This window comes from Zonotrichia leucophrys, chromosome 3 (genome assembly GCF_028769735.1).
Source record: "Zonotrichia leucophrys gambelii isolate GWCS_2022_RI chromosome 3, RI_Zleu_2.0, whole genome shotgun sequence".
In the NCBI taxonomy this organism is placed as follows: Eukaryota; Metazoa; Chordata; class Aves; order Passeriformes; family Passerellidae; genus Zonotrichia; species Zonotrichia leucophrys.
In genome coordinates this window covers 9,787,035-9,809,740 of record NC_088172.1, presented here as the reverse complement: position 1 = coordinate 9,809,740, position 22,706 = coordinate 9,787,035, and positions in this window count along the sequence as shown.

The window sequence follows — 22,706 nt, the reverse complement described above, 5'->3', positions numbered from 1 at the left end:
GTATATGGAGTTCTTGGACAGGGAATTACTTCTGGGATAGTCAGAGGGATAGTTTTGATAGTCCTCCCAAAACATCCAGGATCCTGGGCCCTGGTGGGCAGAAAACCTCTCCAGATTGTTGGTTTGGTTGACAGTTTCAGGTCTCTTTCCCCTGCAGCAGGAGTTCACCTGTAACAATGACTCACCATTACCTTCTGGTAACCTTGCATGATGCAGAGTTGAGTGAACCAGGTTCTTGCAGGCATGTCTGACATCTCTTCAGCTGCGAGGAGTGTGAACCTAACCTCTGTAAACCCATAGATGGGACAGGAGCCTTCCTTTTGGTACTAGAAGCCACTAGATTCCATCCTTCTTCTCCAGAGGTTGCATTTACTACGACATTGAGCGTTCTTCAAGCTGTTCATTCTCAGACACGATGCTCTCTATCTCCCTTTCACCTCCTTTGATGATGAACCTTGCCACAGGAATTTCATAAGCATCATAAAAAAGTAAAAGTCCTGCCAAAGCCCCAGTGATCTAGATGCTGCCAGTTGTAGAACTAATTACTGCTTTTATTTTGCCACTATCAGCTCCCTACTATAGCACAAAGCGACAGAAATGAGGTTATGTGGGCTGACTTTTCAAATTCTCCTGAAGTCCTGAAAAGCAGTCAGCACCTGGCTGCAGAGGGACCACCACAGAACACAGTGGAGATCCTACACATAGCACAGAAATTCCTCTCAAAGCATATTTTGAAAACTTACTTTTGACACAGGGAAACTTTCAGAATTTCAGGCAGCCAAATTTTGAAGTGCCCCAAGAGAATGAATCCTAAGCAAGGTATATATGATACCTCTGTATGGAAAAATGTCCTCAAAAAAGACAAGACAGTGGTACAGAAGGAAGATAATTCAGAGCTGTGTAGAAAATTTAAAAGTCCATGTTAAAAGAATAATTTAAAAAGCTGTGGTGAAGGAATAAAAGAAGGGTGACATTCTGATGCAACTGATGCAAAAATGAAGCCTACATGTCAGACCATTTGACGAGAAAGGAATATGATTTGAAAACGTGTGTCAGAAGCTAAAAGAGCTAGTGCAAGTCCAGTGAGGCCTTAGCCTCCTGGTTTAATAAGAACTTCCTTTTACACAGATAACTTTTCCTTCAGAATACATATGCCCTATTGCCTCTCCTTCTTCTTGTCCCTGACTTTTCATTGAATGTACCATAGTATGTTGAAAATTATGTTGATCAATGGCAATTTTAAAGTAAAAATAAAATATAAGATTTCCATGCAAGTCACAGACATAATAAGCCAGTAAGTGCTGTAAAATCTTTATGGCTAAGGCCCTTTTCATTAAAATAGTTGAGAATATTTTCTGCAAAGTGAAGGTCTTTGAAATTGTGTTTAAAGTTTTAGTGTTCCTGATAAAAAATCTCCAGGAGAAGCAATTACTTCCTTCCATGTTCTACAATGGTTGTACTAACAGATCCCTAAATGTCAGATAAAATATTTTCATAAATAATATATACAACTACATATTTGCCTTAGCTATTGCCTTTTAAAATTCTGGTAGTTATTCACCACTTACTGGAGAAAATCATATCTCTTTGAGTCAATGTTTGAAGCTGGTAGGGAGAGGTTTTCTCTGGTTTCAGCTAAACATCTAGTCAAGGTATGCTTTCATATCTATGCTTTTTCATAGTTTCTGTGTATGTTACCACAGAATACTTTTGAAGCTTAAGCATGAGAGACCTTTTTTTTGCCTTTGTTATCACACACTACTTTATATTGTTCTGTTAACTTGGAGAAAATAATAGAACAATCACAAACTATTTTTTCCATTCTCTAATTCTTCTATATCCTTGAAGGTATATAACCCCATTAAAATATTTTGTACTACTCATGGAAGTAAAATAAATCCTTTTCAAAGTTTAGACTCACTTTCACATATGAGTCTTACTTAATAATAGAACACACTAATTCGTCAAGCTTTCAAAAGACATGCTGATTAAATATTTTTAACAGTTTTAATAAGCAAAAGCTATTGTTAGATTTAAAATGTGGATTTTTAAGCTGGTTATTCATCTTAGCGCAGTAAATGGCTGTACCTCTTTCATAAGATAAGTCTTTCCTTTTTCTTCATTTTATTGCATATGCATTTAAAATCTCAAGACTTCTTTTACTCTTACACTATGTAATGAAGTACAATGTAGGTGAATAAATGTGACTTATAATTGCCACTGATTAAGATCAAGAATGTGGTCAACTCTCTCAGGCAGTAGTTTGTTAAGCCATGGAAATACAACCACATTCAGTCATGTGATCATACCCATATTTGCAAACAATATACAGCAAAATTTCTGTAGTAAGTAGAGAAAACCTTCCCTGAGGAAACTCTACATTTGTAGGGTGATTTAATTTAACACTTTAAAATCACTGTTGAATAATTATTAACAGACTTTTTAAAATATGTTTTGTCCTTCTGGCATGTGGAAAATTCATATAACCTTGCTTATTACATCTTCACCATCACAAAGAGGCATTTGAATTTTGCTTTAATAAAATTGAGGTGTATCCTTACTGCTTAAAGCTTGCTACAGATGAATGTGCTTTCATTAAAAGGCTGTGTGATCAAATCTGCTTAAGTCTGTTTCTCCAATTCTCCACCCTTTTGCATGGAAGTTGATGACAGATGAGTAGCTAACAGTGAAAAGCAGTCATAGTACACATTTTAAACAAGCTTGCCATTCCGAGTGAAAAATTCTTGTTACAATGTTAGTGAAGATCCTCATGTTCACTTACACATGTGACATAGATTTGTGACACTGGCTGTGTTGCCCAGGGGTGCCATAGCATAAATAAACATAGCCTACGGCTTGCAAGAGTGCATTTTTTGTTAAGGGAAGAACAAAAAAAATGTTGAGCTCTTGAATGAAAAAGCTTTCCTGGGAACATTCTTCTATCTAAAGCTGTCACTGATAGCCACCTGAAAAAAAGATGAAACTCCTAAAATATTTCCTAGCCATGTTGTCCCCCCGGGGTTAATGGGAAGGACTTCAAGGCAAGTTGCTAAGTGATAGCTGTATGGAAAGGTTTCTGTATTTCAGAAATAACATGGCAACAAAGTTCACCTTGGCACCAGCAGTTCCAGATGATTAAGTTGGACATATCTTACATTAATAGGTATAAATCTATTGAAGAATGACAGGTACAGTGTGTAGAGACTAAATTGCAACATTCTTGTAGTTTCAGACTTTATGAAAACAGTATTTATAGATAAAATGTACTATTAAAATTAGGACTACCTCCTCCCCCTCCCCCCCCCAGGTATGTTCCATTGAGGTGGCAGGTGCCACATGGCTGATTTTGATAGAGGTAGAGCTGGATAGAGATCACCTAGAGATAAATGGTAGATGTCTACAGTGACAATTACATTCACCAGGCAGCAAACTCAGGCGCTGAACACTTGTCTGTCCATCCTGCTTAATTGTCAGCTTGTTCCCAACTGTTCTACAGATCATTACAATTAGCTTTCTGACAGACAGGAACTAGTGATGCTTCTGTATTTGGTCTTAAAAAAAAAAGAAAAGAAAATAAAGAGATAAAAGGGGAAAATATTAAAAGGAAAAGCAAGCCTAGCCTGAGCTAGCTTCATTGTTCCTTCCTTTGGTAGTGCTGCTGTACTATCCCTGTAACACTTGCTGGAGCACCCAGCATGTGCATTTTATTATGCTATAAAAGCATAGCTCTGGTGGCCTGTAACACAATTTTCATGCTGTTTCAAGAAATTTGAACTGAAAAAGCATAGGAACAAAAATTACCATAAGCAGAGTGCCCAAGTGACCAAGAAGGCCAATGACATCCTGGCCTGTATCAGCAATAGTGTGGCCTGCAGGCCCAGGGCAGATTGCCCCTCTGTGCTTGGCTCTGGTGAGGTCACACCTCCTCTGTCCAGTTCTGGGCCCCTCACTGCCAGAAAGATGTTGAGGTGCTGGAACAAGTCCAGAGAAGAGTAATAAAGCTGACAAAGGGTTCAGAGCAGGAGTCTTATGGGGTGTGGCTGAGGGAACTGGGATTTATCCTGCAGAAAAGGAGGGTCAGAGGGGCTCTTATTGCTCTCTACAACTACCTGAAGGGATGTGGTAGGCAGCTGGGGATCTCTTCTCCCAGTTAAAAAGTGATAGGAGAAGAAGAAATGGCCTCAAGTTGCACCAGGGGAGGTTTAGATTTGATTTTAGAAAAGATGTTTCCACAGATTTCTATTGTGAAACAGTGGAAGAGGCTGCCCAGGGAGGTGCTTTAGTCATGGTCTAGTGTTGAGTAAAAGCCATTTTTCCTATGTTCCAGGAACTGGTTCTTGAAGCCTTGTATTCAACAGTCTGGAAATTACTGTGATTACTTTGTGAGGCCATTCATACTGCTTCTACAAAACATTTTAGAGGAAAGTCATGGTGTATTTCTGTGAAAGGGGCAATGAAGATTAACTGTAATTTAATTTTTCCTTCAGAAGTTTTCGGGACTTTCTCAGACATTAAGTAAAAGAGGTTTATTTTTCCATTCTAGAAAAGAGCAGACTTTTCTGCATCTCTCTCTTCCTTTAAGGTGTTTTTCCCCCACCCACTGGCACTCGGACATAAAAAAGGAAATCCACCACAGAGTTGTTCTGAAAATGTTTGTTTCCCGCTATTCTCACTCTCTGTAAAACTCTGGTAAAAAGCTCTTGACAGAGAAATCAAAAATTCTGACATGGCTTGAACCCCACTCCATCTTCTTAAAATTGTGTTGTGGGTTAACTTTGGAAGGCAATTAAGCCCCACAGGGCCACTCCCTCACTCCCACAGAGTGTAATGGGGGAGGGAATCAGAGGGGTAAAAGTGAGAAAACTCATGAATCAAGAAGAAGGAAAGCAAAAACTGTGCACTTAAGCATAACAAAAAAAGAAATTACATTGAGACTTCTCACTGGCAGGCAGGACTTCAGCCATTTTTTGGGAAAGCAGGATTTTATTATACATGCACAGTTATTTGCCATCACTCTGAATGTGTCCCTCTTCCTTTTCTTACTCCACATTTATAAGCTGAGTATAATCCCCAGCCCCTCACTGGTGGAGTGCAGTGATTCGGGGGGGGCGTATGTGGCCCGAAGTTTGGAGTCCGGCTAGCTGAGGGCGAAGGCCGATGCCCCTCTGCAATTCCTGGCCAGCACCCTTCGGTGTCTGATGGCCTCGGGCTGCGCTGGCTGGGGACTGGCTTACACCGCTGGTATTGGCGAGGAACGGAACTGACCATTTCACCGGGGGTTAACGTCGGTTTATTGAAGGTGTTGCGGGATCCAAACGCGGGGAAACCAACCGGGAAAGGTTTTTGAATAGGGGATGAAACAGGATTAAAAAGGAGGGGGGTGGGTACAGACGGAACCAATCTGGAAAGGTGAGGGGATGAACTTCACAGAACTGACACTCCATGGAGACCAATAATCAAAAGGTAAGGGAGGTGTCCTGGGACCCCAGCCAGCTACCATCTCTAGAGAGGAGAAGGTTCTCGAAACCTGGGAGGAGAAGGGGGTGATTGACTGGGCCCAGGGAGGAGACAACTTTCACTTATAAGGGAAACCAGGGGAGGAGCAATTATATATCGGCAACTATGAATAGCAAGGTTACCATAGCAACTTATCTGACAAGGTAGCAGTGGCGGGAAAAACTGGGGGAACAAAACCATTTTACACATAATAGGGGAGAACAATACATAAATTGGGGGAATAACACAAGAAACTTAACAACACACTACAACACAGTGAGAAGCAGAAAAGGCCTTGATGCTTTGAGATCACTGCTCAGCAGCAGATAAAACATCTCTGTGCTATCAACATGGTTTCCAGCACATATCCAGAATGCAGCACCTTACAGTCTGATATAGAGAAAATGAGCTCCATCCCAGCCAAAACCAGCACAGATCATGTTTTGTTTGTTGGGTTTTGTTTTCCTTTACAGCTGTATCTTCTATTCCTCATGTACAATTTGTGGTTCAGAAAAAAACTGAAAAAACCACAAACTCCATATAATTATTATATCTGTAGAAAGCCTACAAGATAAGTTAAAGGTGGCCAGTAAAGACATTTTATTAGACAATATATGTAGAGTTACTGGAGTAGCATTAGGGGAAAAAAAGTAGCTAGAATACATGAAAAACGAGGCATTGTTATGTATAATTTAGATAAATGTCACATGCTGCTTAGGTTATCTATGTGAGAACTTGTTTTAATGCCTAAAGAGGCTTCCTGGAACAGAGGCTGGACAGAGTTAAAGGAAGAAAGTAGGTATTGAAAAGCCTTCAAAGGACACACCTTGGGCAGCACAACAGCCTGGCCAAGGCTCTGCCCAAGATGGACCCAGGATGGACAACTGGTCACGAGCAAAAGAAAGCAAAAACTGTGCACTTAAGCACAGTTATAGGTTATACATTTTGGTCCATTTACATATTTGGGTCAATTGTCCAATTACAGCTTCAGATTATGAAGTTCCATCCTCCCAGATTGCTCTGCTCAATTCACTGTTGTTTGTACTTTTTGGGCCTGAAGCTGCAATGGTGTCCTTGGTTCTCAGGCTGGAAAAGGATGGTTTTGTCCAACTAAACTGTGAAGAGAAATTGCTAACACTTTATATGAAATTCAGAGTTACGTAATAATGGAGTACAGAACCTAGAAAATATGACAGCTAAAACTTAAGGTGTCAGAAAATTTTGAATTAAATGAAATTGGACTTCATAGAGAGCAGAAGAAAACAAAATAAGAGAAAGAAGAGGTGTGCTATAGCATACCAAAAGTATTTTGAGGAAAAAGGCATGAAATCACCAAAAGCATCCCAGTTGACCTGGTTATGTACACCAGTCTCTAAAATCTAAGGTCAAAGAGAATATTATCACCTGTGTGCCTGAAGGAAAAGGTTGAAGTAGACTTCACCAGAATGAGGCTGTGACACAAAGACACATAACAATGTGAAAATATGCTTAAACCAGGAAGCAAAAATTCTTCCTAAAAAGTGCAGAAGTTAATGTGACAAAGGAGTACCTATATTTTCCAGAGTTTGTTTGGCTCCTTCAGCTGTTATGAAAGGTATTTTCAATTGCTTATACTCTTTTCAATCCATTCCAGTCTAGGACCGACAACAGGATTGTAGCGGCATTTCTCTTCACAGAGAAAAGCAAGCCACAACTTCCCAAGAATATTTCTGGGATTCATGTTCCTGTACCTCAGAGAAAGAAAAAACAATTCTTATGTCATTTACTGCTCCTGTGTTGTTCACAAGTGGAATGCATTGTGGAAGATTGTTTACCTGAAGGGAATTGGTAATTGGATTCTGGTGTGAGTGTTTTGATTCACTGACCAATTGAATCCAGGTGTGTGTGTGTGTGTGTTGGGCTGACAGCCATGAGATGCTGTGCAATTCTCTGCAGTTGAGTGCTTGGCAGATTCAGTTTAGATGTAATGTAATATAATATAGAATAATATAGTATAATAAAGTAATTAATTAGCCTTCTAATAAGATGGAGTCCTCCTGGTCATTACTCCCAGATGTCAGCCAAAAATATCACCTATACACGATAAAACTTATTCTGAAATGGTAAAATGTAAGAATATAGGAAAAGAAAAAAACACAGAGATTGTAAAATTAGACTGAGTCGCAGAAGTTCTATATTAGCTGATAATCCAGCTGAGAAACTATCATCTGAAGTGTTTAAATAGGAACAAGCGAAATACTAGAGAAAACTACAGAGGTTTTCTAAGAGGTGTCTAAGCACTAACTTTATCCTGCCTGACCCCCAGCTGCCACCCCTGTAGAGCACTGATCTTCCTGCAGAACTTGATTTACACTCCCGAGCCCCTTTGGGAACTAAACACCTGAAACGTTTCAGATGCCCCAGTGCCTGCTAAGCACTTGTTGCTAGGTATTTACTCAGCTTAGTCTCTGCCTGGGAGATGTAATTTAGAGAGCAAGACTGTATTGCCAGTAAAATAAGCAGCTTTAAGTGACTTTCTAACTTGTGATTCATGGATTTGATGTTTCATGTAACCTTTTATTTTTTTTAAAAAGTGATCACCAGCTGGTCTATACCCATATAAGTTAAAACTCCATCCCTTACCATATAGCAAATCTTACTTGCTTAAGTGTTTTTGTCTCTTTGGTGTCATATTTTCTATTGTCTTCCCCCAATTTAGGCTTTACTGACTTCAGTTAATTTTGAGAGAGAGAAAATAATGGTTGTTTATTGATCATTCTCAATAATTTTTGAGGATTTAGCATCTGAAGAGTCTCATTAAGTTGTCTAACTCAAGTGTTTTGGGCCACTAAACACAGTTTGGAATAACTTACTTAGACTTTAGTTCAAAAGCTAGCATTCATTTTGTCATTCTGGATTAATATTTCTAATATCTTAAGTCATATTTTCATGATGGTTGCTAGCTCTGAGGTTTTTGGGAGAAGACAGCCAAGATATTTTCCAGTTTAATACATCTGAAGAGAAGATCTCTTATCTCCATGTTAATTTGAAAGAAACCTTCCCAATTTCATGTCTGTTTATAGTTATGGTGGGACAAGTGGCTGAATGTTCATTTCAAAATCTTGACAGCCAAGTGAACACTGCTTATATTATAGAAGAAATAATGCAGATACCATGTTTCAATGACAGGCTTGTGTTTTCCTTGTCCAGCAGTTTTATAGCCAAAAAAGCTTTCAAAATTAGGCTTAATGATAAGTTCTCCCAGGAACATTATGGTGTTTTGTTTCCAGGTTGCTGATCAACTTTCCTCACCTGTGCCTGACAGCTGGTAGGTAACCCCAGTGAGGGTTGTTGTTTGCAAGCCAACTAGTTGTATATTTTGCAAGCATTATTTTAAATAAAGAGAATAAAATATTGATTGTTTTCACTAAAAATGGAACTGCAGAGTGTCCTTGAATGCAAATTGCTCTTAAGAATTAAATTAGCAATTCACAAAACCCAAGAAATATTATTTCTGACCTCATTACAATAACAAAGCTATCTAATTCTTCTACAAGTCTATGTGCCAGAATCTAATTTGGCTGTCTTTAATCTTCAAAGATAAAAAGGTTTAATATTTTAGTAAACAGCTTACAAATTATATCAGACAAAGAATCAGCAAGAAATTTTGCAATACTCTCTGTTAACTTGTCTTCCATGCTTTCCCTCTCAAGATAAATCACTTACAGTGCTTATCACAATGTTTTTTCACTTCAGAAAATTATATTTACCTGCATTTTGCTCTGCTAGGTTTGTAAAATTTTGGAACAAAACATGTAATTTTTTTTGAATAAGATTACCCTATCAAATCTTTTTCTTTTTCTTTCTTTCTTTCTTTCTTTCTTTCTTTCTTTCTTTCTTTCTTTCTTTCTTCCTTTCTTCCTTTCTTTCTTTCTTCCTTTCTTTCTTTCTTTCTTTCTTCTTCTTCCTTCCTTCCTTCCTTCCTTCCTTCCTTCCTTCCTTCCTTCCTTCCTTCCTTCCTTCCTTCCTTCCTTCCTTCCTTCCCTTCCTCCCTTCCTCCCTTCCTCCCTTCCTCCCTTCCTCCCTTCCTCCCTTCCTTCCCTTCCTTCCTTCCTTCCTTCCTTCCTTCCCTTCCTTCCCTTCCTTCCCTTCCTTCCCTTCCTTCCCTTTCTTTCCTTCCTTTCCTTCCTTTCCTTTCTTTCTTTCTTTCTTTCTTTCTTTTCTTTTTTCTTTTCTTTATTTTTCTTTTCTTTCTTTCTCTCTCTCCTTCCTTCCTTCCTTGTTACTACTAAATTAATGTGTTAGGTCAGAAATAACAGATTGTCTGACTACATTTCTTGTACACAATTTTGTGATCACACTAGATAGACAATCAGGAGACAACTACTGCAGAGACACCTTACTACCCTTGTAATGCCAAACTTTCTACCTTGAAAATATAATTTCTTGAAATATACCAGAATCTTTTTGGAATATATTTGGAAAATTATTTTATATAGTGCTTCATATTTCTTTAATATTTGTTAAAGATAATTAACTTATAATTGATAAACTAATAATTTATTAGCTGTGTTAGAAATAAAAAAAATATATCCAGATATTTGCCTGAATGACTACATGAACAGCATCACAAAAAGCATTTAAAAGTTCAAGGACATAGATACCTACAACTCACATTGCAAGAACCTTCCTTTGAAACCTTTGAAACTGAGTTCTATTTTTTTTGCCTGCTCTGAAATTATTTATTGTTTGTATTGTGGTAAAATGTGTGTTCTTCATTTAAGCTTTAAGTTAGACGCTCACTGAATAAAATTTATTTCCAGTAAAACATTGTTTACAATAAAATATAAAAATACAGCAACAGTGATATAATTAAAGCAGAATGGGGATCACAAGAAAGCAATTATATATTATTGGTTTGCTTGCTCATAATTTCTAAGACATAATGAGGCACTTTCAAGAAAACTATTAACTTGGGAGAAAGAATTGCATTTACACATTGACAAGTCCTGGTAATTTACACAAACGTCTGTCTGTCAAGATCAGTTTTAAATACATCTTAAGAAAATGCATCTACAGCACTGGAAAGCTTCTAATCTTTGAGTAAGTAACAAGAAAGGACAAACCAGATGATCAGCTGAAATACAGCCCAATATTTTAGATAATAGTTTAAGGCAACAAACTCAAATATATTGGGATTTGGGTTGTGCTAAATTGAGTCAATAGGGCTTTGAAGGAAATAAATTTGGTTAAGCAGACTTGATGAAATTTTAAAAATGACCAGATACTAGCAATAAGTTTAGGAGTTCTGTTAATGAGGAACAAGACAATCACATGTGTGGTTTTGTTTCTGTGTTTGCTCATTAGGAAGCTTATTTTTGAGTATTTAATATATTCCTCATATGCATTCTTGTTGCCTACCCAAGACAAAGTTAATTGCAATGATCAGTATCTTTACAAGGATACAAGGAGATATAGGTGCAAAAAGATGATTTTTTTTTTGCTTGAGAAAGCCATAAAACAATCTAGGTATGCTCACTTAAAAAAAAAAAAAAAAAAAAAGCCCTAAAGAATGTAGGCCTTTTTTTTAACAAAGATGAAATTATGGAGAACTTTTCAAAAGGTGGGCTGTCTATCAAAATGGAATTTTTCAAGACATATACTTTAGCTAAACATGAGATTTTCAAGAGAAAAACTGGAACAATTGGATAGCCTATCATATACACAAGCTAATAGTTTCTGGGGTATTAAACATCAGAACATCTCTTTAATTCAGTATCTTGAAGAAATTGACAGATTTTTAAGTTAAGCATTTCAGTGCAGTTAAATTAACAGTAGAATTTCTACTAAATACATCCTTAAAAGTGCTGAGAAACAATAAATTAAAATATTTAAATTCTTATTGAAATTCACAAGGCAAACACTCAAAACAATTGACTATTTTCTTTGAGTAATATATTAGGAACTGAATAAGGAGTAAATGATCATTTATGCATCTAATACAAGTATTTTAATTTTAGGTTTTAAAATATTTTTTTCTGAAGTAACTAATTTACAGATGAACTTGTCTATGTATTTTTGTTCAGACACAAAGGCCCAAAGTGCAATGCAACACTCACTGAAGCCTATTAGAAACCTTCCATTAGAACAATAGACACTGTATCAAACATAGAAATTAAATAAAGTGGCAAATCATAGGGTAGGAGGAAGCAGTGGAGGAGAAAATTCAGAACAGATATACAATGGATTATGCCAGCACAATAGTACAGTACAATTACTAAGGGTGTGGAAGTTTCAGTGTTACACAAAAAGGGCGTTTGTGGAACACCTAAATGTGAATATGACATGCATTTTAAACTTTTAATACATCTCTAGAATTAGTTAGTAAGGTTGCATTGTGTTTTACAAAGGAATTACATGTTACATGGCATTACAGGTGTCAGAAAGGTGTCCGAACACGCCATTCCAACAATTTTGCAGTGCATAAGAAATAATTATTAAAAGTAGCTATGAAATAAATCACAACAATTATTGAGTGAATATTTGGCCAAAGCAAATATTTAGGATTAAAATGTGAGATGTGTCAAAATATACAGCAAGTGCATGAATACCTGAAAAGCATTTATTCCTTCCATCAGGAAAAACTTGATCCCAACTGCTATAGGTATCATTAAATAGCAAATGTGGACCTATGAATTTCCCATTACAAATATAGATAGAATTACCATAATCCCTTTAACTTAATTTGAACGAAAACTCTCTTTTCCACTTTTCATACTCATTCCTCCTCTTTTTTGCAGTGACTAAGAAATAAAGTAGAAAATAGCTGTGTAAATGGATTCTGTTCATTTCCTGCTTGGAAAGAGAAAAAGAACATTTCACTGTTCATTATTTTTTTTCTTTCTTTTTTTCTTTTTTTTTTTTTTGCTTTCATATTATTCTGTGAAACAAGAAGGAGGAAAAGTAGGACAGTCTTTTATAAAATGCTTATGCCAAATTAAACAGGCTCTAGGCCACTCTGATGACAATTTCCATTATTGGGCTGAATGAATGGATGAGAACAGAATGCCAAAATCTACTGTCTAATTTTCAGGAAGTCCACTGACTTTCAGTATCTTAGTTCTGCTGCTATTTCCACTTCTTGTAATTAGGAATAGATCTATCAGCCTCAGCCACACACACCCTGCCCCACCTTCTCTGTAGTGCCTCCATCCAGCAGCTGGGTTCACAGCAGGAACTGGAAATGTTCAACAGATAAAAATGAAATCACCTTTCTTCAACCTATCCCTGCAAGGATAGAGGACACTGTGAGGAAACTAAGAGGATGAGGCAAACATAACAACCCCACCTCCATTTCTTCAGAAGAAGGTCTCCTATTGTGTAGGCATTCTTGAAGTGTGCTTTTTCTTCTGCCATTGTTGCACTTACAAGCCCGGATTATTGCAGGTAATACACATGCACACCAGTGGACATATATACTCCTAGGAATGTGATGCTTGCAATTCCAAACCTACACTGGATGGCAGCAATAAAGTCAACACTTAGTAAGAAAATAATGGGAAAATAATACAGATGGAGGATGACCAGGTCAACAGAAGAATAAACCTGATTAGATTATAAAGAGCAAAATTCGAATGCCTGGTGCAGGGGAAATAACAGCCCTCAGTGACCAACTAGCTACATCCAGCAGAGGTAGCAATTTCTCTAATTCATCCAGACTAACAAGCATCATTCTCTGCAACATATTCCTTTACACACTGAAGTGCTATTCAAGTGTTGCTCAGTTATAACTTATTTTTCTAGCTGATTAAAATGTTGAGTATTAAAACTGGCACTGGTTCAACCATCAGTGTTCATTAAATTACTCAGGAGATGTGGACTGTGATAGTAAGGCCCATGAGGTAAAATGAAATGTTCTATTTATCAAGTCATACCCTGCTGTGCTATTCATTTGGTAATAAAAACTTTATTTTCTCCACTTGTGTCCTCTCTCATTAAGGAGATAAAATGCATAGTCATTTTATTAGTTTGTACAAATACCTGAACAATCAATCAAAAGCCAACAACCCTATATAAAGCTTCACTGGAACAAAAAATAAGAGTTTATTTTTTTGTTTGGAAATAATTATGTTCATTTGTATAGTTTCATGGGCTTTTTGGACTAATCAGTCATCACGTATACCAAAGTGATAAATATCCATTATCTGACAAAGATCATTCTAATGATATAAGGACAAAAACAGCTTCAGTTGTGCAGCTCTGATATATTTGTTGTGCCCCTTTTCACATGAATTTGGTAGAGAGAAGGAAACAGGGGTGGCTCTGTGAGAAGCTGCTAGAAGATTTCCCCATATCCAAGAGAGCCAATGCCACCCAGCTCCTAGATGGATCTGCTGCTGGCCAAGGCCAAGCCCATCAGAGATGGTGACAGCATTTCCAGGATAAGGTGGTCAAGAAGGGGAAAAACCCCTGCTGCCACGCCAGCAGAAGTTGAAGGAGAGGAGTGACAATATGCAAGAGCAACAACTCTGCAAACCCCAAGGTCAGAAGAAGGAGAGGGAAAGGTGCTCCAGGTGCCAGAGCTGAGATTCCCCTTTAGCCAGTAGTGCAGCCCATGGTGAGGCAGCTGTGCTCCTGCAGCCCATGGAGGTCCATGGTGGAGCAGAGACCAACCTGGAGGGCAGAGCAGGAGGATGTCAGAAGGAGGCTGTGACCTCGGGAGAGGCCATGCTAGAGAAGTTTACTGGCAGGATTTGTGACCCCACTGGGGATTCCTGCTGGAGCAGTCTGCTCCTGGAGTACTGCATCCCATGCTGGAGCAATCTGTGGAGAGCTGCAGCCTGTGGGAAGGAGTTGTGCTGCAGGAGCTGCGGAACACTGTCTCCTGTAGGAGGGACCTCGCACTGGAGCAGGAGAAAAGTGTGTTGAGTTGTTCCCCAGCAAAGGAAGAAGCAGCAGAGGTTTGTGATGAACCCACCCCAAGCCCTGTTCCCCATCTCCCTGCGCTGCTGGGGGACAGAAGGTAGAGGATTGTGAGTAAAGTTAAGCCACAGGATTGTTTAGTCCTGACTTTGAGGACCTCAGGACTGAGGCTTGTGAGGCTCACTCTGAACTTATCTTGAACTGTCTGGAGTTTTTATTTTACCTGGTTTTGCTGTAGCAGCAACTTCTTTTGTTATCAGGAGTCTATGCCTAACAGTGCTACTTTTGCTTATCTCTTTGTGATATACCATCATTTTGTAGAGATAACAGTAACAAGCAGTTATTCTTTATAAATTTAAAAATTTGTGACTGTCACTTGATAATGTCGTGTGGAGAAATATATGCCTCTTAAAAGAGCAGAGACCCAGAGATGTGGAAAAAAAGGGTGCAGCATAAGAGAGAACCAGCATGGGATGTTAATATGTGGTTCATAGGCTTGGTACTGGTCATAACCCCAACCTTATAAACAACTGACCAGCAGTCAGTTAGAGAAGTTCAGACCTGGAACTAGACAAAGACAGTCTGAGGAGTAGCAAGGAGAACAAATAAGAAATAGTTTGCACCCTATCTAGCATATTTGAGTATAATGTGAGCTTGCTGATCAATCAAGGAAAACCAAGGTGTAACAGCAGATTAGCAAATATTCAAATGAACTAGAGCCTGGAAAGGGAAAAAGCCCCACAAACATCATAGCCATCCTTGGTGAAGAGCAAGGGACTGATGACTCATTGTTCCCTACCCCAACAGATGGAAAACATCAATAGTACCACCCCAGAGAGAAGTGAAGAGTAATTTAAAAAACCCCAGACAACAGGAGTGATAAACTCCAGGAAATGTGTGTAAAAAAGTTAAATGTGTTGCTGTTAATACTTAGAACTTTTCTATAAAAGATTTTTTTTAATTTTATTTTTTTCTTGTGGTGATTTGACTTTGGCTGATTGTCACATCACCACCTAGCAACTCTTATTTTCTGTTCTCAACAGGACAGAAGACGTAAGAAAAAATAGGATGCAGTATGTTGTGACTTCAGATAAAGACAGAACATCACTTATCAAGTACCAACATGGGCCAAAACAGACTCAGTTTGAGAAAACTGATTTAATTTATTGTCAATTAAAATAGAGTTGGATGGTAAGAAAAGCAGCCTAAACCACTCTCCCCTCAGCACACTTTTTTCCTGGCTCAACTTCACTACTTCATTGACGACTCTTCCACTTCCTTCCACCGAAAGCAGTGGAGAGGGAGAGGGAACAGAGGATTGTGAACAGTCCACAACAGGTCATCTCCAATACTGCTTATCTTCATGCTTTCCCCCTCTCCAACATGGTCTCTACATGGGCCACGTTTATTTCAGCAGTTGCCCACACAGACAATTTCCATCTCCAGGCCACCTACTGCAGGGCACTGTTGAGTCTGGCCACCAAGGTGGTGGTGCCTTGGGGAAAATGGATTGAGGAAAGATGAGGAAACATCACTGAGGAAGAAGGAGGGAACAAAAGGAAACAGCAGAGGGTACACTGAGGAGAGGGAAGCAGGAGGGGAGGAGGTGCCCCAGGTGAGGGAGAAGAGACTCCCCTGCAGGCCATGGAGAGACCATGGTTAGCAGATATCCACTCTGCAGCCTCTGGATGACCATACACTGCAGCATGGGTGTATCTGCTGAAAGAACTGTGGCCTGTGGAACCTCACACTGCAGAATGGGAAATGCATGCACAAAAAGAGCATTGGAGAGCAGCATTAATGGATTGACCATAATTCCCCTCCGACTGCACTCATTCTTCCCTGAGTGGTACTTAGGTAACACTGAAGCAGTATTTGTTCCAGAGATTTGTAGGAAATACAGAAAGTACTGTTATAGGGTGTAAGGAAGAAAAGCACTTTCTATAATTAGAGATAATTATAGCTATGAATAACTACTCCATCATTTTCTATATAAAGAGCAGTGACAGAAAAATCAGTGAATAACTTATTGGAAATCACACAACTATTACAGTAAAACATTAAATCAAGCATTTCAGACATCTAGGCCAGTAGCATAAACAGAACATATTCTGCCACTTCTAGTGTACCACTACAGTATCTGTTATAGATGCATTTCCACCCTGGGATTACATACTACTCATTGGTTAACAAAAAAAAAAAAAAAAAGATTATCCATCTTTCAGTAGGAACTAGGTTACTTAGCCTGAAGCTTCGGCTTAATTACTGCTGGTCTGACACTGAATCATGTTATCCAGAATTACCCTATGTTTTGTTGTACTGAGTTTCTCTAGGTCCAGGTAGACTCTGAATTATTGTGAGAATGGAAACTTCCCTGTATTTTCAAGCAAAATCAGGCATTTTGTAACATTTTGGATAATATAGCTATATATATTTTAAATGTAGCAAGTTGGAATGTCAAGAGATCACAATTATCTGATACTGCTTCTATAAATGGCAAGTTTAAGCTTCCATTTCTTTGCTTAACATCGCTAATTATTTTGCCACCTACTTATTTTATCTACACAACTAGTTTCATCTACTTATAATGCTCTGTCTGGCAACAAAATGAAAAATAATAAGTTAAAACCTCTTCTAAGCTTTACTTACTACTGAAAATGTGAGCAATTGCCAAGTGGGATTGGAAGAGGACTGCAGAGTCACAGAGGATATCCAGAGGGAATTAGATAAGAATTTAGGTATGCTTGGCCAAGATTAGTTGATGCCTAGGTAGAAACATGTTGGAAAGCAGATTTCATTGCTTAAATATAGACTTTTAGGAGTGCTTTTTTCAATGTAAAATTCCCTCTAGCCCTCCATTTCTCAGAAGATGTCTCTGGCAGGTCACACTTCCTATGCAGGAATCCCTTGCAGATACCCCAGACTTCATAAGGGTTTATGAACATGTCCCAGAGACTGAAGCTTGTATTTGGGGCCCTGAATTGTACCTCAGCTGCTTTCAGTTTCCTTCCAGTTTCTTTCACCTTGCCTGTGTGCTGCAGTAAGGTATCAGGACTATTCAGAGAGCGGGGATTAGTGTTTGCCCTGAAGTGTCTCTGGAGAGAATCTGATAGGTAAACTCTGCAAAGCAGAGAGAGTGATGTTTCTCACTGGTGGAAGTGTAGGCAGCAGATAAAAGGGAGAATTGCAATTGTGAGAGAGCATGTGAAATATTTTGGCATGTGGGAGGGCAGGTGATGACGGAGAAAGGCTCTCAGGTGAGGGAGAGATGAGGAGAGGTTGCTGAAGTCCTGTCTTAACAGAGAACAATGGGAAGATATGATCTTGTGGGTTTAAGATTACAAATCTATTTTTCTCTTTGTCAGGAAAACAATAGTTTTCCCCAAATGATAATTTTTGAATCTTGGCTTCATCAACCAGTCAAATTGATCTATTTATAAGAATTAAATTATTTCTAAGTATGAATTGTTTTAAAATATCCATCATTGCTATCAAATGTCCTTGATTATTGCAGGCCTGGCACTGAAACTCAAAATAAGTATTCATGAGATATATTTGGGAGGCATTTTTGCTATGAAGATGCATTTTAAATCTTCCAAATTAATTTAAGAATGGGGGAGTTGCAAATTTAGCCAGAGACTAAATTAGACTACATTCATATGGATTCCTATTAATAATAGGAATAGTTAGCAAATTAAAGTGGGTCATTTCAGTAAGGCTCACTAGTTTACAGATTTCCAGGCCTATTCATCAAAATTTCAGTATTTTCTAGTTGTCACATAGTTTAAAATTGGATATTTCTCTTACAGAAATGGATTGATGGAGCATTCCTGCAATAGATGATGAAACAACAAAAATTATAATGGAAAAAGTCAGTGAATGTGCTTCATGTCTAAGGGTAGAACTGTCAGAAGATACTCAGAAAAAAACCAACACAAGTAGTGAAGGGTTAACATGGTACTGAAGCATAAAACTGGAAGAACAAATATCAGGAAGGATATGTAGCACATGACTTGATGAAAGATACTTAAAATGTGTATAATCTCACATTATGCAAACCATTCTGAGCATGAAACCTCAAAAGGCAAAAATTACATACTGGCTGAAAAACTAACAGAGATTTTTCAGTGTCAAGAACGAGAAATAAAAGTGTTTGGATTTTATGAGCAACCAGACAACAAATCTTGCAAAAGAACTAATGGTTTCTTACCTTTCCTGGCTAATTACTAAATATAAACACATACATACAGTCAGAAAAATAAATGCTCATTCTTCCCAATGCATTGAGAAGATATTTTGTTATACATGGTGGCAACTCTGGTAAAATGTATTCCATTGTCCAGTACTGGAATTATTTGTGTTCAAATAAAGTTACTTGATGCATTTCTATGAACTGCCAAATAACAGAACCTCTTAAAATGTAATCCCAAAAGACTCGTAATTAACTGAGTGTAGGAATTAATTTAATTCAGCTTGACCAATTGCCACTGAAAGACAGTTTCTTGATGGGAAACTATAGGGTGCTGTGTTATTTAGTAGTTCATTTTAAGAGAAGATAATAGAAGATATTGTATATGAAAAAGGGCTACATTGAACAAATCAATGTTGCAAGAGAGCTGAGAGGTGTTGGAAAGCAGTAGAGTTTAAAAATAAAAAGTAAACTTGTGGCTTCCAAGTCACATTTATATCAAGTCTAAGGTGTGGTGTAGAAAGAATAAACTTAACAGTTTTCTCTTGAACTTGAAACTGGTTTATGTTTTGCAGAAAAATGGGAATAAGTCATCTTGTGGAAAAATTGTTACCCTCTTTTTTGACATCAAAATTGCATTTATTTCATATACTTGCTTGAGCTATTCCATATCCAAGTTACAGCCAGTAGGGCCTCTGTTCAGCTGGCTAAATATTACCACTTGAGATGACCAAAAGGATCCCAGTGTCTGTGTTTGTTGGCAGTTTAGAAAACATGCCTACAAAAGGTTATTGACAAAAGATCTTACTGTCATGGCACATGAATGCCAGGCAGCATAGCCCACCGTATCACAGGAGAGACCTGCCTTTAGGGAATAATTTAAGCCCTGTATCTCAGTTGGTTATAGTAAGAGCTGGGAGACAGTGTGCATGTAGATGTTAACATAACTGGGGTGTTTAGGTATATTAACCTCATATTGAACCCCAGATTAACTTCCTAAAAGAGGAAGATATGACTAGAAAGAAACATGTAGAGATAATTCATTTTGTTGAGGAATTTAGGTAAATAAAGTTGTCTTGGACTACAAACAATGAAGCCAGTTATGGTTTGTTATCTGCCTGGTCCCCTTAGGCACTTTAAAAATGTTTTGATGACATAACTGTTGGTCAGCATGACTTGATTTAACAACCCTCATATCTATATTTTCACTGAGACAGATGAGGCCCTCTTGGAGTTGTCATGGAATCAATCACACAATACAATATTTATTTCCTGTTTACTGAAGTAGTTCCGGCTTTCAGTCATAGGAGGGTATTACTTGTTAGAAGAGTTTGTATTTAACATCTTAACTGATGTCTACATAATGAACATTGCTTCCCTTTGCCCAGGACTGTGGCAGAGTCACCATCCCTGGAATGCTCAAAAAAGCATAGGATATAGTACTTGAGGACATGGTCTGGAGGTGAACATGGTGGTGGTGCCAGGTTGATGGTTGGGCTTGATGATCTTCGAGGTATTTTCCAACCTTAACAATTCTGTTATTCTAAGATTCTGGTATTCTATAATTCTGTGCATGTGAAAAGGCCTTTTCTTCCTCAGACTTCATGAATAGAATATGGGAGTAGTGCCTTCCAGAGAGACAATTCTGGATGACTATTTCAATTTTCACTCTAGTACAGACAAGATCTGCACCACTGAATGAATGAAGTAAATGAGAAGTATTTAAAGTAATATATTAAACTGTTAACACTGCTTCAAAGTAGTTGTAACTAATTAGTTTGACCTAATTTAAAGAAAAAAAATGAAAAAGACACATTTTACAAGTCTATAAAAGAAACCATTAAATCAAATTGTCTTGATAACTCAGTTCTTAAGGACAAAAAAAGAGTTAAGGAACAATATATGTGCACAAATACTATCTATCCCAAAATGGAAGAAGGCAAAGAAGCACAAGTGGGAGAGAAATGTGACTGTCTTGAGTTCTTCATTAAACTCAAACCTAAGCAGAAATCTTATAGAAAATAGAAACATGATGAAAGTGTCCATTAGGTTTATAAAAAAGTAATATAAGCATGAAAAGATTTGGGTAGGAAAGGCTAAGACAGAAAACAAGATGCAAATAGAATGAGTCATCAAAAATGGTAGTGAACTTTGCAGGGGGATTAGTGTGAAATTGTTGGTCTACTGTTCACTGGGGAGGGTGGATTGAAAACAGATGACATCAAGGAGGATGGAATATTTAATGCATCTTTTTTCCTTCTGTCTTCCCCAAAATATTAGCTTGAGCTACTGACTAGAGTAGTCAGTGCCAGTGAAGGCAGAATAAGAAAACCTGTTCCATTACTGCAATATGGAATGTAATGTTTTTTGATGAACTTTAGGATATCTGCGATATCTTCACAGAAATAGCAGTTATGACACAAATCCTCCTGGAGAAACAACTGGAGGTCAGTCAGCACACCTCAAAGCATCTTAGAGGCAGTAGATAATTAGTCTGAGCAAAGACTACATGTTTGAGCTGAATCTAGGCATCAGTAGGAACTTTATACTAGTGATGATTTATATAACTCCCAATTTTTAAAACATCTCAGGGCAATTCATTGTCATCTCAAGAAGGATCTATGAATGCATATCAAATTGAAATTAGAACCCTTAAATTCAGATTTGTCGTTTAGGTGCTTAAAGGTCTGCCAGGTACTGGATTAAAATACCCTCATGTACCCACACCAAACAGGGAACTTGTAGGACTTGAATCAGGGTAAGTATACCCTGCAACATCTCCAATAGCAGCAGACATTGCTAATCCTAAATTCCCACTTTGGTCAGTGGAATGCAAAATGCATTTTGATTGCTCAGATTTAAGCCTCTGGTACCACTTGTGGTCTTCAGGCCAGCTAATGAGGACATGGGGCTCACACTGATCTGGTATTACATCTCCAGTGGCTGTCTTGAAGATACTGCATGACCTCAAATGGTACTAGACACTTGTATGTGTAATTTAATATAACTGGGGGCAGGGGTGGGGAGTGTATATTCTCTGTATTAAGAGCTTAGACACCTTCAAAACTTGTGGAAGCTTCCATGTAGATAAAAAGTTATGCTATTATACCCTTAGAAACTTAGTAATATATATGTATTTGACATATATTCTGCCCTGAAGTACAAGGAAAGGCAGTGAAGTGGTGGTCATAGAACTTGTGGGGAAGAAGGGTGTGTAGGAAAGGGATAGAGATTTATATTGACAGAGAAAAAATTCAGAATTCATAAACGACATCAAGTTTCTGAAAGATAATGGACAGATGAATTAATCAGAGCTTGAAAAAAAAAAGTGGTCTAACTCTATGTTTTTACATCACAAGATCAGAGGCCCAAGGAAATTAGGAATTTAGTATGCTTTTGTCTGTTGTAACTTCTTATTTTCTTTTTTCCCCTTCCTCTTTCTTTTCTCCCTTCCTTCCTTCCTTTCTTTCTTTCTTTCTTTCTTTCTTTCTTTCTTTCTTTCTTTCTTTCTTTCTTTCTTTCTTTCTTTCTTTCTTTCTTTCTTTCTTTCTTTCTTTCTTCTTTCTTTCTTTCTTTCTTCTTTCTTTCTTTCTTTCTTTCTTTCTTTCTTTCTTTCCTTTCTCTCTTTCTTTCTTTCTTTCTTCTTTCTCTTCTTTCTTCTTCTTTCTCTTCTCTTCTTTCTCTTCTCTCTTTCTCTCTTTCTTTCTTCTCTCTTCTCTCTCTTTCTCTCTCTCTCTTCTTCTCTCTCTTTCTTCTCTCTTTCTTTCTCTCTCTCTTTCTCTCTCTTCTCTTTCTTCTTTCTCTCTTTCTCTCTTTTCTCTTTCCGGTAAAGAAGTAGATTTTTGTGGTCTCTTCTACAGAAGACTTAAACAATGTTTGGAAAACTGTGCCCAGACAATTATTTGTGGTTCACTGCCAGAACGAAAAGATGTACAGAGTGGAGCTTCATTTGTTTTTTTCATTAACAACAAGGATGATGGAATCAAGAGCATATGATTAAATTTTCAGACAACACATAGCTGGGAGGGACTGTAGGCATACTGGGGGATAGGGTGAGAATCAAAAATGATCTTGATAAATTGAAGAAATGGTCTGGAAAAAAAACCAGATGCAGTTTAAC